The sequence below is a fragment of the Carcharhinus amblyrhynchos genome, chromosome 1, assembly GCF_965287045.1.
Source record: "Carcharhinus amblyrhynchos chromosome 1, sCarAmb.v2.hapA, whole genome shotgun sequence".
In the NCBI taxonomy this organism is placed as follows: domain Eukaryota; kingdom Metazoa; phylum Chordata; class Chondrichthyes; order Carcharhiniformes; family Carcharhinidae; genus Carcharhinus; species Carcharhinus amblyrhynchos.
The window spans coordinates 72688521-72706261 of record NC_137324.1 but is presented as its reverse complement, the minus strand read 5'-3'; positions in this window follow the sequence as shown (position 1 = coordinate 72706261).

Here is a 17741-nt window from a genome sequence, read left to right as displayed (position 1 = left end):
AGTGTGTACCATCTACAAGATCCATGGCCATTACCATTTTGAAGGACAAGAACAGTAGATACATGGGAATACCACCACTTGCAGATTCTCCTCCAAGTCACTAACCATCTGGAAATATATCTTCATTCCTTCAGTGTTGCTGGGTCAAAATCCTGGAACTCTCTTCCTAACAGCACTTGTGGATGTACCTACACCTCAGGGACTGCAATGGTTCAAGAAGGCAGTTCAGTCCACCTTTTGAACGGCAACTAGATATGGGCAATAAATGTTGGTCAGTCCAGTATCACCCACATCCCATAAATGAATTAAAAAAGAAGTCTTCTTGGGACCTCTCTTGTCCCCTTTCCCTTATCTGGGACACTTCTTGGGTCTCTCCTTATCTCCTACCCTTGTGCCTTGCCTGAGACACTTTTTGGCTATGGTGCTCTGCACCCAGTCACCTGACCTAGGTTTCTCACACCGTTTTCCCTTACACAAGCACTCTGGGCCAGATCTTAGCCCAAAGAACATAGAAGTGCCGATCTGTGCATGTGAATGTGTGGGAACTGTGATGTTTGTTAGAACTTGGGGTCCCAGGACTCTATGCTAAAGATGAAAATCAGTTGGATTTCAATAACACACCGTATACAATCACTCAACCCTCTTTCTCAACTTATGAGTAATTTTTTTCTGACTTTGTTAAAGTAAATGAAACATACGGTCCAAACTTTTCCACACCGTTTTCCATTATGTGATATTGCACCACGCCTAACCTCTGTGGCGATGCATCGCATGCTAAAACTAATTGTTTTCTTGAGATCATTATGGGTCAAAACAGCATCACCAGTCAGTACGCCCTTCACTTTTTCAAATTCTTTCTGACACTTTATAGACCATTCTGAATTTATGCCATTTTTGAGAAATTTATAAAATGGAGTGAATGTATTATTACTAAATATGGGATGAATTTAGAATATTACACAACAATGCCTATCAATGCTCTCAGTTCTTTGATCTCTTGTCACTTGCTTTCAAAACCGCCTTGACCTTCTCCTGTGTAGGGTGGATACTATTTGGTGAGGCAGGTATGTTACATTTGACACCAGGAAACAGCACTTGTGATTTTTAGCTTTGACGCTATAACTGTTGAAATCAATTGTGAAAGTTGTTCAACCTTACAATGAGCTCTTTCTCTATCCTAATGTTAATGAGAATATAATCTAAAAAGTAGCACATTCCTTTCATCTCACTAAGTAGCTGATCTGTGACACTCTGGAACACTGAAGGAGCAGTAGACACGCCAAATGATAACCTTTCATACTGGTGCAACCTTTTGTGTATATGAATCATCAGCAATTCCTTGCTCTTGCCAGTTAATTCTAATTGCAAATTTGCATTTGACAAATCTTATCTCACTGATCACCTTTCCATTAGTTAAATTCGATAGCAAATTTTCACTAGTAAGCAGTAAGTGTCATTTTCAATCACCTTATTTATCGTTTATTTATAATCTCTATAAATCCAAATGGATTCATCTGTTTTTTGAATTACCACATTGGGTGCAGCCCATTCATTGCTCCTCCTCTTCTCAATTGGCCCTATTTATTCAGGTCTTTGCTGACTGCTTCTAACTATGCATAAAAGCTAGCAAGAATTATAACAAAATGTACATTGTCCTTTATCCTGAATTTGGCCTTGTGATGCCTAATTTTATCATTTGGTCCTTCTTGTTCAAAGATCACTTTGTGCTCTCTTAGAACTTTCTCAATGTCAGAAGTATCCTTACTGATCTCAACTGAAATAATTCAGTTCACTTTAACTCTATCATTTTCAGCCAGTTTCTTCCCATTGGGCAGACCTTGTTCCTTCCTACTACTACCAAAGGCAAGTAATAGGATGCATCATCCATTCTAACACCAACTTGATCTAACACTGAAACACTCTTGGAATAACTAGTCAGTTTCACTGCATTTTTGTATAAGGGAATGTGACTTATTGACATTTTGTACTCTCTATCTGAGACAACAGACATGGTGAGAGCTGTATTGTGATGTAAGTAAGTTGTGAATCTCTGACTTCCATTTGCACTGTGGGCATTTGTATTATATGTCAGCCCTGTTACTCTGATTGTCCTGTGCTGTTTTTCTTGCTCTCTTACTGAATACAACACTTCCTGTTCGATAACATCAGCTTCTGTTTCCACATCTGTCATATCATTTGAGGATTTCCAGACTCTTGAACTAGCTCTTGATTTACCAAAACCTTAACCAGGTGCATGGCTGCAACCTGGAACTCTGGCAGAGTTTGAAGCATTACTGTTTTATCCATTCCATATAGGTTTCACATTTGAATGTGAAACCTTTGTCCATATCTACACCAGACCTCTTTGTTCAAAGTGAATTCCATCTTCAGTGCCATTTTTTCAGTTGCATTCTGTGCTGACTCACTGGGGCACAGTTTTCCCATTCCGCCCACCACTGGAATCATAGTGGATGAGGGGTGGAGCATAGAAAGGTCTGTTGACCTCAGGTGGGATTTTCCAGTTTTGGGGCACGCGCGACCAGAAAATCCCACCAATTGTGTACCTGAATATGATGTGCAGACAGTGCAATCTTTCAAATGGTGCGTACATCCTCAAAATCAACTTTAGGAGTTCCAACAATGTGTCACAACGTTCTTCAGTCCCTTATTTCTCAAAGGAAATGCTAAAGGGAATTGCACCCCCATCACCAGCTTTCTGTTGTGTTTTGCGCTATAACTAGCACATACTACAAGCAACCATTATAAAACTAACTTTATTTACACTTTCCCTCAGAGAGGGAAGCATAGAGGGCAAAGTAACAAAATGCTCAGATCTTGCAATATATTACAAAACCCTTCCCAACCAGACTAATGAAAAGCCCACAAGCATATTGGCCCCAGCCTGTTGCAGTATAATCCATCCTTTTTGAATTAGTGCCCCTCAGATCTGGTCCCAATATCCTAAGAATCTGAAGCTGTTCCTCCTGCATTGTGCTGCAAGTCATGTATTGACCTTCCCAATCATCCTATTTCTGTTATCACTAGTGTGATGCACAAAGAGTAATCCAGAACTGACTACATTTTATATGTTTTTTTCTCTTGTAACTCCTGAAAGTCTTGAATTCAAGTCCTTAACACCTTGCCTCTCTATGCCTTTGGTGCTAACATGTACCATACTTCTGGTTCACTCCCTTCTCCCTGAATAATATTCTACACCCCCCTGAGATGCCATTTACTCTGGTTCCAGGGAGGCAACAGACCATGCAGGACTCATGATGACAGCAGCAAAAATGTGGCTGTTGAAGCTCTGCCTGATGTTCTGTTGCCTCCACCAGTGAGCTGGCAGCCACTTTCAGAAGCTCATTGTCTGACTGGGATTGAGCAAGTGGCTGGTCTCCAGCAGCCCTCAGCGTGCTGGAGACCTGGACTGTCCCTGCTCCAACTGCTGTGGAGACACTGGGTGAAATGCATGTCCCCTGTGTGTGGTGAGTTCTACCCAGAAGGCACAGAGATTGGAATTCAATGCATAGGACAGGTGGGATGATGGTGTTGTAAAAGTTTTCTTGAAAGAATAAGTGTTTGTTATGTACCCCTGCTAATGGATGTGTGAGATCCATAAAGAACATTTGAGTAGATGATGCCACACTGAGAATTTGACAGTGGAGGGAGCTTAGAAATCAAAGAAACAACAATCCCACCCAGGCCCTATCCCCTTAATCCCACAAATTTACCCTGCTAACCCCTCTAACCTATGCATCCCAGGACACTAAGAGACAATTTAGCATGGCCAATGCACCCAATTGCATATCTTTGGACTGTGGGAGGAAACTGAAGTATCTGGTGGAAACCCACGCAGATACAGGGAGAATGTGCATATGCCACACAGACAGTGACCCAAGCCGGAATTGAGCCCAGGTCCCTGGCGCTGGGAGGCAGCAGTGCTAACCACTGTGCCACCATGCTGCCCTTGCTGAGAGCTAAGAGAGGACTTACTCTGGTGGAATGCATAAGATCATTTATCCATTTCTTACACTGGATGGCTTTTTGTGGATGGGTGGCAGCTGCACTGATCTCCTGGGCAACGGCCTCTCAGGCTGGAGAGGTGCGTTTGATGTGCTTCTTTGAAAAGTCCCTTGGGCAGAGCACATTTCAATGGATCTGCATACCCTGAATATAGGCCTCAAGGCTTCTTGGCAGTGAAAGCTGATGCTGCATCCTTCCTGAGGCTGAAAGCCTTTTCCCTCTGCACAATCTGGTGAAGACAGGTGGGCTGGAGGAAGTGATATAAGTATGCTGGCCTGGTATTTAAATATGGCACTGGGACTTTGAACCCGCCAGCTGAGAGTGGGCAGATGAATCTGCTGCCAGCCTGCCAGGAGATTCAGAAAGGAGTGTGCCTGTGTGTAATTAATGAAGTTCCAAGCACTCAATCTTGCGTGGGATCCCACTATTCCTGTCAGTGGGACATGTAATCCCAGAGCTGTCAATGACAACATTGTCTCAAAATGGGAGAATTCTACTCTTCAATTGGGATAATAAAAGCAAAAGAGAAGTCATATGGACTCAAAACACTAACTCTATTTCTCTCTTCTCTGATGTGTCAGACCTGCTGCGTTTTTCCAGAATTCTCTATTTTTATATAGTTAATTGGGAGTTCTACATCTGCTGAAATTGGGAAAATTGGGAGACTGCTGGGAATATTTATTACACCAAGGGCTTGGAATTCTATTAGAAAATTCAGTTGTCTTTCCTGCAATTTAAGTTCTAATATAGAAATTATTTTCTATTTATTGAAACTCTGCAATGTAGTTTGGAAAGAAGCATCTAGCTTTGTTCCATCATGTTCACTTGGGAATCACAAAGGTTTGGAAAAGCTTGATTATGGAAAATTATTGAGGCTGAGTTTCAGTCATAAAGCAATGTAACAATTCAAGTTCCAGTGCTGTAAAGAGGCACTGAAGCATAATACTTTAATGATTTACTACTAATTCTTATTTCTATTCCCTCAGACCCTTTGGGAAGTCCATTCACCTTAATTGTTCCTATTTCTGTTCTCCTGATCCTCATAATTGTTGGTGGTATCTTTACATGTAATTAGAGGTATATCATTTATTCATCCGTTTCTAATTGTAGATCCTCAATTTTTTGTTAATGCGATTCAATTTTGCATCCCCATTGCTTTGAAGCATTCTGCATGTATCCCAACAGTGGGCAAGATAATCTAATAGACAATTTTTCTACTGTAAAAGGCTACAATGACTCCCTTTGGTATCTCCGGTTGCCTGCCCTTTCAGTCTTGATTTCCTGCTTTCTCCTATAGCAGTAGTAGGTTCAGAAGCGATTATATTATTAACCTCGTGCTGGTGACGTGGGAAACGGGGGTTGGTGGGGGAGGAGCAATGGTAGGATTGTGGTGGTACTGTTTTATATTTGATTGTGAGCCATTTTCCATTACAAGATTCCTTTTATGGGGGCAAAAAATGATCATTTGTTTGCTGTTTAACTCCTAAGTCAGTAATTCCTTGACATTATGTAGAGTAAATAAAGATTGTGAGGTAGACTTGAGGTAAAGGTAGAAGTTGAAATTTAATGAAAGAAACAGGAAATAATCATAATGGGGAACATTGGAATATAGGAACATAGGAATTAGGACCCTAAGTAGGCAAATTCAACCCTTTGAACCTGCCATTCAATGAGATCATGGATGATCTCTCCCTGGTCTCAAATCCACCTCCCCACCTGTTCCCCATATCCCTCTTTCCTTTTTTTATTAGCAATACATCCATCTCCTTCTTGAAACCATTCAATGATTCAAACTTCACCATGCTATGGGGCAGTGAGTTCCACAAATTCACCACCGTTTGCGAGAACTGGTTCCTCCTCATCTCAGTTTTAACTTAGCCACCTCTCAACCTGTAACTGTGACCTCTTGTTCAAGATTGCCCCATAAGAGGAAATATTTGGTCTACATTTACTTTATCAATCCCTTTTAAAATTTTATATACAATCATTAGATCCCCTCTCATCCTTCTAAATTTCAATGTGTACAAGCCCAAACTGTTTAATCTCTCCTCATACATCAATCCCTTCATCTCCAGAGTCAATCCAGTGAACCTCCTTTGAACTATCTCCAATACCACCATATCCTTCCTCAAATAAGGAAAACAAAACTGGACACCATACTCCAGATGTAATCTCACCAACACTCTATACAATTGCAACCACACCTCCCTACTTTTATATTCCAGTCCTTTTGCAATAAATGCCAATATCCCATTTGCCTTTTTTATTACATGCTACACCTGTATACCAACTTTTCTGCAATTCATGAACACGGACACCCAAATCCCTCTGCCTGGATACATTTTGAATCTGCTTTCCATTTAGGTAATAATTTGCCTTTCTATTTTTTCTGCCAAAATGGAGAACCTCACACTTATTCACATTAAACTCCATTTGTCAAATTTTGGCCCATTCTCCTTAGCTATCTATATCTGTCTGTAGAATCTTTACATCTTTTTCATTGCCTGCTTTCTACCTATTTTTAGTATTATCTGCAAATTTTGTTATGTTTCACTCTATTCCTCCTTGCAGATCATTTATATACGTTGTAAACAGCTGAGGTCCGAGGACTGACACCTGCAGCACCCCACTAGTTACATTTCACTAACCAGAAAATACTTTCTCATGGACAGATTGGTGTAACAACAATTACTATTAATCAAATCACTATTAAAGAAAACCCAGTTAGTTCTTATTGAACAAATGACTTCACCATAGTCACAGATGTTCTCGCCTTTGAGGGGCAAGGCTGACTTGTGATTAAATTGAAACTCATTGTTAAGGCAAGGGTAGGGAATTATTTATTTCTTTCTAAAAAAAACTTACAAAGATTTTAATCTTAAAGGGTTTAGTCATGGCAGGAGATCTCGAAGCTGTGGTTTGCTCTTTTTACTTCTTGTGGGAGGCCGGGCACATTTCCAGTGCCCAGGGGTGTGCAGGAGGTGTGTCCAGTTCCTGAAAGCTTTTGGAGTCGGAACAGCAGCTGGGGACACTGTGGAGCATCCGTGATTCTGACAGCATCGTGGATAGCACATTTTGGGAGGTAGTCACACTACAGCTGAAGGGACTTGAGGAAGGAAGGGAATGGATGACCATGAAACAGTCCAAGAGATGTCAGCAGGTAGTTCAGGAGTCTCCTGGGGTCTGACTTGCATTTTTCGGTGTTCCATTTTGGAGGCTCATGAGAGTGCTAGTTCTTCCAGGGAGTGCAGACAGAGCCAAGCTTATGGCACGACAAGCAGCCTGTCTGTATAGGAGAATGTCTGACAAAGGGTCATCCAGACTCAGAACATTGGTTCTATTCTCTTCCCACAGACGCTGTCAGACTTGCTGAGATTTTCCAGCATTTTCCATTTTTATTTCAGAATCCAGTATCCACAGTATTTTTTATACCCATTTATGCCCTCTGATGGAAGAAGGTCATTGATGAAGCAACTGAAGATCATTGGGCCTAGGACACTACCCTGGTCAGTGCCACTGTTATATCTGGGCCTGAGATGATTGATTACCAACAACCACAACCATCTTCCTTTGTGCAACGTATGACTCCAACCAGTAAATAGTTTTCCTTCTGGATTCCCATTGATTCCAGTTCTGTTAGGGTTGCTGGTGTTGTCAGACTTCTTACAGGGTTGCTTGTGTCAAACTCAGTCAAATGCTGCCCTGATATCAAAGACAGTTAGTTTCATTTACCAGTTGAGTTCAGTTTCTTGTCCATATTTGGACCAAGGTGGTAATGACTTCTGATGCTGAATGACCCTCACCGAACCCAAACTGAGCAGCAATTAGTAGGTTATTGCTGATTAATCATCATTTGGTAGCACTGTCAATGACCCGTTCCATCACTATGCTGATGATTAACAGTAGACTGATAAGAGTGGTAATTGGCCAAGTTCAATTTGTCCTGCTTTATGTGGACAGAGTATACCTGGACAATTTGTTGGATAAATGCCAGTGTTGTTGTTGTACCAGAGTAGCTTGGTTAAGGAAATTACTATGGAGCACAAGCCTTCAGTACTACTTCTGAAACATTGTCAGGACCCATAGCATTTGCAGTATTCAATGCCTTCAGCCATTTCTTGATATCATATGGAATGAATTGAATTGGTATATGTGACGTTAACCTCACAAGGAGATTGGTTATCTTTCTGGCATTTCTGGCTGAAAAAAGTTGCACTTTTTGGAAGCATAGAAAATGCCTCATCATCAAGAAGCTTGGGGATGAAGATGTGTTTTACAGTAATGAGCAGAGCAAAGTCTGAAGTGTACTGACTAGGTCACTATTATCCAAATATGTGTTTTATAGAGAGGTAGACAGGCATGTTGCAGGAGATTTGCCATTGCTGCTTATGCTTCACAATGGACAGAATATTTGAGATAATCCTTATCCTCCAATTTGACCTTCAAACTAAGCTGTAGTGTTAGAAATGATCGCTGCTGTGAAGTCTTAATGGATGTATTTCAAAATGCCTCAGGTGAGGAGCCGGATCAGCCATTCTGCAGCATACCACAGCATGCATCAGAACAAATGATTTCATCACTTTTCTTGTGTAAGATCATCAACAGCAGGAGATGTCACTGCACTTTTTCGGGGTAGCTACACTTCCAAAATGTGGTGGGCTTCTTAAATCCAGCCCATTAGATTATTTAGATACTTACCAACAATTGTGTAGTCTTAATAAACAGCTTCCGGTGGTTATTGCCATTGGCATAATATCATGTAGGTGATGCCAGTAAGAAGCCATTATATTTTCATTCTGCTATGATCCTCATCATTATCGTAGTGATGAAGCAAACGTGATGGATGGTTTGTGGGTCACTTCCTCGCAAGTTGTGGTTAATGATGCCACTGTGAATCCTGTGGACTGCAATGGAAAGAAACTGAGTCATCCCCTCCCACCCCCACCCTACTCGCTTATTTGTGAGGGGTGACCAGGCATTCTTTGGCAGATACTCTCCAAAAAATAGCAAAAATGTTTATTTTTACTGGCAGGGAGTTGATGTTAACAAACCTATTTTCATCTTCCAGCATCCCTAAACAACATGAGCATTTCAGTGATTGTGAGGAAGCTCTGAACTCTTTATCTTGGTCTGAAGCCGATGGTGATCCAGCTTTCAGCTGCAGTAATAATTGGTGTTATCAGCTCAACTTTTGATGTTACCAACAATGGTTTGGCACTCATGGCCATGGGAATGCAGCCAAAAACTCAGCAGACAAATTAGCTTTAGATCTCTGATAAAGAATTGCTGAAACTTTGAACCGCACTTCAAGTGTCTTATTTCAATTCATGAATTAAAAACAAACATAAAACTCTCTTGCAAGTGAGGATAATCTCAGTTGGGAGCACTTTAACTCTTAGGCCACTCAAACAAACGTCTTGTGAGACAAGGAAACAAGCTATAAAGATTTGGCCCATGCTTTCTGTTTCAAGCACTAACCCTGATGATACACTTCACATCATGCCAATCTTTTTTTAGACAAGCTTCCCCAGCCCTGTGTTCCAAATCTTACATTTAATCTGGTACATCTAGCCTCATATAGCCCTGTGAGTGACATGATGGCACAGTGATTAGCACTACTGCCTCACAGTGCCAGGATACTGACTTTGATTCCCAGTTTGGGTCACTGTCTGTGTGGAATTAGCACGTTCTCCCCATGTCTGCATGGGTTTCCTTCGGATACTCCAGTTTCCTTCCACAGTCTGAAAGACGTGCTGGTTAGGTGCATTGACCTGAACAGGTACCAGAGTGGCGACTAGGGGAATTTCACAGTCACTTCATTACAGCATTAATGTAAGCCTTATTTGTGACTAATAAATAAGCTTTTTATAAACATATATATATCGCTCAACTCAGAAAACTGTCTGATTTTCTTCATAATTTTAAACACTTCAAATGTATCACCTTGTAATTTGTTTTGTTTTGTACATTCACATTCGTATTTCTATTTCTTGATACTGGGCAGCATGCTAGTGAATCTGCTTGGCATCCTCCCTAAAACCTAAGGTTGAATAGTACAGAAGGTGTGGACGCAACACACATCCCCCCTTTGAAAATCACTTTGGCATGGAATCAATGTACTCCACACCGACCTGCACCCCAGCCATAAAACGCTGCGAGATAGATCAATGAATGCTGAGGGGACTGTTGCCTCTTATTGGGGCAGGTGCCTTGCCCGGAGATACTGTCACATTTGATTAGCTAGCAGCTGCATCAGTCCTGGCAGTGGCCCCAAGGAGAGAGTGACTATCGCCAAGAATGCTTAAGGAGAAAGGACCTGAAGGCTTTGGATCCCTGGAGCAGCAAATCCAGGGTCTTGGGCCAGGAGGATTTGGGTATGTTTGGGAAAGAGGTAGTGGGTATAAGAGAGGGGGTGTATTTAGGGAGGGAGCAGATAGGAAGGATGTCAAAATAAAATTGACCAAGAGCAGCTCCCAAAGAGTGATCCCTCCTTCCTTCCCACCCCTTAACAACTTGACGGGAAAATTTGGGCTTCCTGGTCCCACCCTGCTGCCCATGCCAAGTGTAAAATAGTGTGGGCAGCATCTTATCAGAATCAGTTCATTTGATAATAAACCTAATTGACTCTTAATTGTTCATTTAAATTTGGCAGGCGCCCACCTCCCATATAATGGGGGTTGGTGGTTAGTTGATGGGATGGGTACCCTCTCCATTTGATGGGTCCTGTGCCTCATGGGACATAAATATTCTTTCGATGGTCTGGAGCTTAAAATTACACCAACTATGGTTTGTATAGATTCACAATCACATTTCAATTTCTATCATCAGTCATCAAATCAATAGTCCGTTATCTTTATTTTACAGCTTTTTACATTTTAAATATTTCTTTTAAGCTCTGGGACATAAACCTTCAAATTCCTCTGCTTTTCAAAGCATCCAACTTTTCCCAAGTTAAAGTGTCATGCTTTACAAAAGCACGCTACCTTATATTATAGACAAGAATTCTATCTGCTACTATTTTTTCAGTGACCAGTAACTCCTGCAGTTTCCTTTAATTCCTTGAGTTATTAATTATGCCTAATATCCTCCCTTTTTCCCACTTTGTATCATTGTTGGCCTCCTGCTCCAAGACTTGAAATAGATCATTTTCACAGAGCATTACAAGAAAAGGAATACAGGAGTGAACATTAGCTTTAGTTCCTAGACATCCAGCAAAATCCAAATATTAATATGCACTCTGTTATGGATGTCATAACAGTGGAATGCAACAAGCAATTACCTTCCATTGGTGGAGTAAATGCATATAAAGTGTGTGTAAAGGAACACTGCCAGGTGAAGTCTGAGATACGCATGGCAGTCTGATAACTTATGGAAAATGACAGTAAATAATTCAGGCAGTTTAATGCAGAATGAGTCTCTCCATTAAACTTTTTCCAACATTGACTGCTATGTGTGGACATTGAGTTAGCACAAATGACCCTGTCCAACTCCTTCCTTGGGGCCCAGAGCAGAAGCTCATAAAGACATTGTGTGATTCTGTTCCAAAGAGACTCACTCTCCTCTGCTGACTTGCTTGCAAAAATCTTTCCTCAACAGAAAAGTGGTGGTGGCAGTGTGGGGAGAATGTGTGGTGAGGCAGTGCTGATGGAGAATGGAAAAGCATATAACGCTGTAACAGATCTCATAAACATTTTTACAGTTAGTACATGTTCATGACCAAGATGATGGTTGGCCTTTAAAATTGCTGCAAGCCTAACATCTTTACGACCCTCAATTTATCTTCTCAATGTGTTCGTGTTCAGTTTCAGAAAGTCAGTCACAAGCTTATGAACTGGGGAAAACAAGCTTTTAAAAAGAAGTTAAGTTTCTTTTAATTTTCTCATTCCAGGGGTTCACTAGATTCAGAGCGATGAAGAGTTCCTGATCAGTAAACTGTGACAACCATTTTGAAAATGCTTGACAATAATGGAAATGGCACAAAGCATTGAGCCGTTTGTGTATCATTTAAATGTTAATTTGGTGCACATTTGCATGTAAAAGACAAATCAGAATACAAAGTTGAGAACTGTGCACCCATTCCACCAGTGAGGGAACAATGGTACAAGTTTGAAGACTGTCTTTTTAATACTGAGCCATGAGCTGTGTTGGATGGTTTCAATGGACTATGCTGGATATTATACTGAAAATGTAGAAGGGAATTGTGGTATTAAACATTGAGTCACAATTTATATTATTGCAATTTGTCTTTAAACAATGGAAGTGTTGATATTTGAGTTATTTGGCAATATGCACCTTATTCCAGATATGACACTTGTGATTTTGTGTACTGTCACTGAGGCATTGAGAGTGGAGGGTATGGAAATAACCAATCTTTAATGGATAACAGTATCTTCACAAGGTCTTTAAATGTGTTTGAATAAAGTAGGGAGTGGTGAAAATCATGTTGCTCTTTAAATTAGGAACTAGACCATTATTGTCTATATTTCTCTTTCAATAAGTCTAAGGTGAGCAGTTTGAAAGTTTTTTGTAATAGCTAATGCAGCAAATCGGTAATGTTTGTGCTAAGAGGAACAAGGAAAATTGGGAGGATAACATTTGATTCAAGGTCTGAGTTTCTCAAACTGGGCTTTGAAAATTCCTGTTGAGGTGATAATATTCTTTTCAAAGGTTGCATTCTCTGTTTTTCTCCTTAAAATAACATGCACATTAAGGGAACAAGAAAATTCCACAGTATCGCATCATGTGTTTTGTTCATACCACCCATCAGCATGTAGAATTTTTACTGTCAGCACTTTGGCACAGAGATTCACATGCCAGGTGTGCACATCATCAATGTACATGCATGCACTCCCATCCCTCGATGTTCTATGCACTAATTCAAAAGTTTCTCCCTGGCTGAGTAATTAAAACCATCAAAAACTGGATCCAATGTGAGCTGATTCATTATCAAAAAAATTATGAATGCCACTGAACACAGTAGCTAATGATCAAAAACAGCATGAAGTTGCCAAAAAGAAAAGGGGATTGAATTTTCTCATCTGTGCACCCAGGGAACAATTATTTCTTCATCCTCTTTGCTTGCACAGGGATGCCCTAGAACTGTTGGAGTTGGACATTTGTGCCAACGGTAGCCACATGTAAGGAAATCCCAAGCTAATGAGGCATGAGGGACATCAAGGCATCTCCCATCTCCTTTTCAATGGTTTATTCAAGGAATAATCCATTCAGTGATGCACATGCAGCAATTGTGCCTTGTAATAAGCATGTTTAGGCAACAAACAATTAGAAGCCAAAAGACTTAATGGATGTTTTTCTTTTCTTGGAAGCAGTTAGCAATTGAATGTCTTGAAGGTCCTGAGCTCTGTGGAAGTTTGGGAGGAGCCCAGCATTTTTGAAGGTTAGCCTTTCAAGTCTTTATGACTTGAAAGGTGATCTTATGACTTGAAAGGAAAGCAGCTGATCCAGACAAAATAACTTGAAAAGCTTTGGAAGTTATTGATAACTTCATCATGAATGGATACTTTGTGTGGACAGTCAAGTATCTGTTCTACCCATGTGTGCAATTTCACTTCCTGTTCATAAGTGTGTATGTACATGTGTACGTATGCATGCATGCGTGTGCATTATGTGCACATGTGTCTACATGTGTGTATGTGCACACATGTATGTGTACATGTGTGTCTATGTGTGTGTATGTGCATGTATGTGTATGTATGTGTGTGTAAGTGTGTGTTTAGGGGGCTTTTGTGAGGTGATAAGCATCAGGAATTGTGCAGCTTGATGGCTACTTTGTGTTAACTTTTCTGCTGATAGACTATCTGTATAGGAAAGGAGTTCTCCCAAGCAATGGAGTTAGGGGATATTAAATATTCAGATGCTTGCCCTAAATCGGAGGCATAAGAATCAGCCCCCTGGTACTAGTGGAACATTGGAATGATCGTCACTGCAAGGGATAAGCCTAGAAACTGCTGCTGAAATGGGAGAGGAAGGTAGATGAAAGATACTTCTAAATTCCTGTTTTTGTGGAGCAAATAAGGCAGATTCTGCTGTTAAATTAAGTTATAACTTTGTACAACCACATGACTTCCTTTGCTGGCATTTCCACCCTTCTGAGCCCCCAGGAATTATGGCCAGTTTTCCTATAAGTAACTTAGAGAACTTACACCATGAGTGGAAAATAGGTACATTTCTTGCATCCTTGCCATGGCTCTTCTTTTGTCAATTATTTTCTCCCCATTCCTCTCTTAAATCCATTGCAGCTCCAACAAAGGTCACTGGGGAAGGATCAGAAATGAGACCTTGCTATTCGGAACTAAAGTCTGCTTTGTGCTTTGTGAGCCAATCTGGCCCAATGGTGACAGACTATTATTAATCTAACCTTTATTGCTATTTACACAATCAAAGCAATGCACGACTGAAGGGGAAAAAGCAAAACTATTTAGCAGCCTGTTACTGTTGCCAACTTAGCTCTTTATAGACAAAGCCTGATTGTTGCCAACATGTTTTAATCAGAGCTCAATAAAGACCGGCTCCAGCCACTTTGGTGTAATTATATTGTAATTATGTTTTAAGTGATGAAGCAGCAAAGATTAATTTTTATCTGGCCTTACCGGTAATATCAATAAACATATATTATTTAAAAAAACATCACACCAGGTGCAAGGTACACTTACAAACTGAACTGCTCAGGGTGTTCATTGGTGAGGCAGAAGGAGAGCAATAATGATCATTCATCATTGACCACTCTAAAGTCATTGACAAAGTTTGGCTATGTGCATTTCTAAACTATTATTGTTCTCCCTGTGGTGATAAAATGCTGCATGGGTGTGAAGAATGCCCCACCAAAAACGTGGAGTCCATTTCTGTGAGAAGAGAGGACGTTTTATATCTGTATGCTGCAGCAAAAAGCTCATAACATAAATGTAAGGAGAAATCATTTAAGATATGTAGCATTCAAGAAATAGAAGACAATAAAGTGTCATTCTTAGGAGAAATTACAGGATCTAATGATTTGATCTGATTCATTATTGTCACATGTATTAACATACGTATTGTTTCTTGCGCACTATACAGATAAAACAAACTGTTCACAGAAAAGGAAATGAGAGAGTGCAGAATGTCATGTTATAGTCATAGCTAGGGTGTAGAGAAAGATCAATTTAATGCAAGGTAAGTCCATTCAAAAGTCTGACAGCAGCAGGGAAGATACTGTTCTTGAGTCGATTGGTATGTGACCTCAGACCTTTGCATCTTTTTCCCAAAGAAGGTGAAAGAGAGAATGCCCAGGGTGCATGGGGTCCTTAATTATGCTGGCTGCTTTGCCGAGGCAGTGGGAAGTGTAGACAGAGTCAATGGATGGGAGGCTGGTTTGCGTGATAGATTGGGCTACATTCACGCCCTTTTGTAGTTCCTTGCAGTCTTGGGCAGAGCAGGAGCCATAGCAAGCTGTGATACAACCAGAAAGAATGCTTTCTATGGTGCATCTGTAAAAGTTGTTGAGAGTTGTAGCTGACATGCCAAATTTCATAGAACATAGAACATAGAACATAGAACATTACAGCGCAGAACAGGCCCTTCGGCCCACGATGTTGCGCCGACCAGTTACAAAAACAATGACCCACTAGCCTATACCAATCCCTTTTCGTCCATAAACCTATCCAGAGATCTCTTAAACGCCCCCAAACTAGACGCATCTACAACTGCAGCAGGCAGGGCATTCCAATCCCTCACCACCCGCTGGGTAAAGAACCTACCCCTGACATCCGTCCTGTAGCTACCCCCCCTTAATTTAAAGTCATGCCCCCTCGTGCTAGCTTTCTCCATCCGAGGAAAAAGGCTATCGCTATCCACCCTATCTAAACCCCTAATCATCTTATATGTTTCAATAAGATCCCCTCTTAGCCGCCTTCTTCCCAACGAAAACAACCCTAGATCCCTCAGTCTCTCCTCATAGGACCTCCCCACCATACCAGGCAACATCCTAGTAAACCTCCTCTGCACCCTCTCCAACGCCTCCACATCCTTCTTGTAATGCGGGGACCAGAACTGCACACAGTACTCCAAGTGCGGCCGCACTAGAGTAGTGTACAGCTGCAACATTACACTGCGACTCCTAAATTCAATCCCCCTACCAATAAACGCCAAGACACCGTACGCCTTCTTGACAACCTTATCTACTTGATTCCCAACTTTCAGGGATCTATGTACACACACACCTAGATCCCTCTGTTCATCCACACTATTCAAAGTCCTCCCGTTAGCCCTATACTCGACACATCTGTTGCTCCTACCAAAGTGAATTACCTCACACTTCTCCGCATTAAATTCCATCCGCCACCTCTCGGCCCAGCTCTGCAACCTATCTAAGTCTCCCTGCAGACTATGACACCCTTCCTCACAATCTACCACACCTCCAACTTTGGTGTCATCAGCAAATTTACTAATCCACCCAACTATACCCTCATCCAGATCATTAATAAAAATTACAAACAACAGTGGCCCCAAAACAGATCCCTGAGGCACACCACTCGTAACTGCACTCCATGATGAATATTTACCATCCACCACCACCCTCTGTCTCCTATCTGATAGCCAATTCCTGATCCAACTTCCTAGATTACCCACAATCCCATACATCTGCATTTTCTGCAGAAGCCTACCATGGTGAACCTTATCGAACGCCTTACTAAAATCCATGTATACCACGTCAACTGCCTTACCCCCATCCACCTCTTTGGTCACCTTCTCAAAAAACTCAATAAGGTTAGTAAGGCACGACCTACCTGCTACAAAACCATGCTGACTATTTCTAATCAATTCATTACACTCCAAATAACTATAAATCCTATCCCTAATAATTTTTTCTAAAACCTTGCCCACAACAGAAGTAAGACTCACCGGTCTATAATTCCCGGCAAAGTCTCTGTTCCCCTTCTTAAACAATGGGACAACATTCGCTATCCTCCAATCCTCCGGGACTACACCAGAGACCAATGACGACCTGAAGATCTGAGCCAGAGGCTCTGCAATCACCTCTCTAGCCTCCCAGAGAATCCTAGGGTAGATCCCATCCGGACCAGGGGACTTATCTATTTTCAGCCCCTCAAGAATTTCCAGCACATCCTCTTTATCAACCGTAATACTTTCTATTTTACACCCCTGCGACCCAATGTCCTCCTCAGCTATATTCATGTCCCCCTGCGTGAACACCGAAGAGAAATATTGGTTCAATACTTCTCCAATCTCCTCCGGTTCCACACACAACTTCCCCCTGCTGTCTGTAACTGGCCCTAATCTTGCCCTGACCAACCTTCTGTTCTTGACATACTTATAGAACGCCTTAGGATTCTCCTTAATCCTATCAGCCAAAGTCTTCTCATGTCCTCTTTTAGCCCTTCTCAACTCCCTCTTCAACTCCCTCCTAGCCAATCTAAAGCTTTCTAGTGCACTATCTGAGCCCTCCAATCTCATCCGAACATAAGCCTCCTTTTTCTTTTTAACCATCGACTCAACTCTTTTAGTGCACCACGGTTCCCTAGATCTACCAAATCCACCATGCCTGACAGGGACATACCTATCAAGGACTCGCAGTAGCTGCTCCTTGAAAAAATTCCACATTTCAGATGTTCCCAGTCCCTGCAATCCCCTAATCCAATCCATGCTTCCTAATTCACTCCTGATAGCCTCATAATCGCCCTTACCCCAGCTAAAATTGCTGA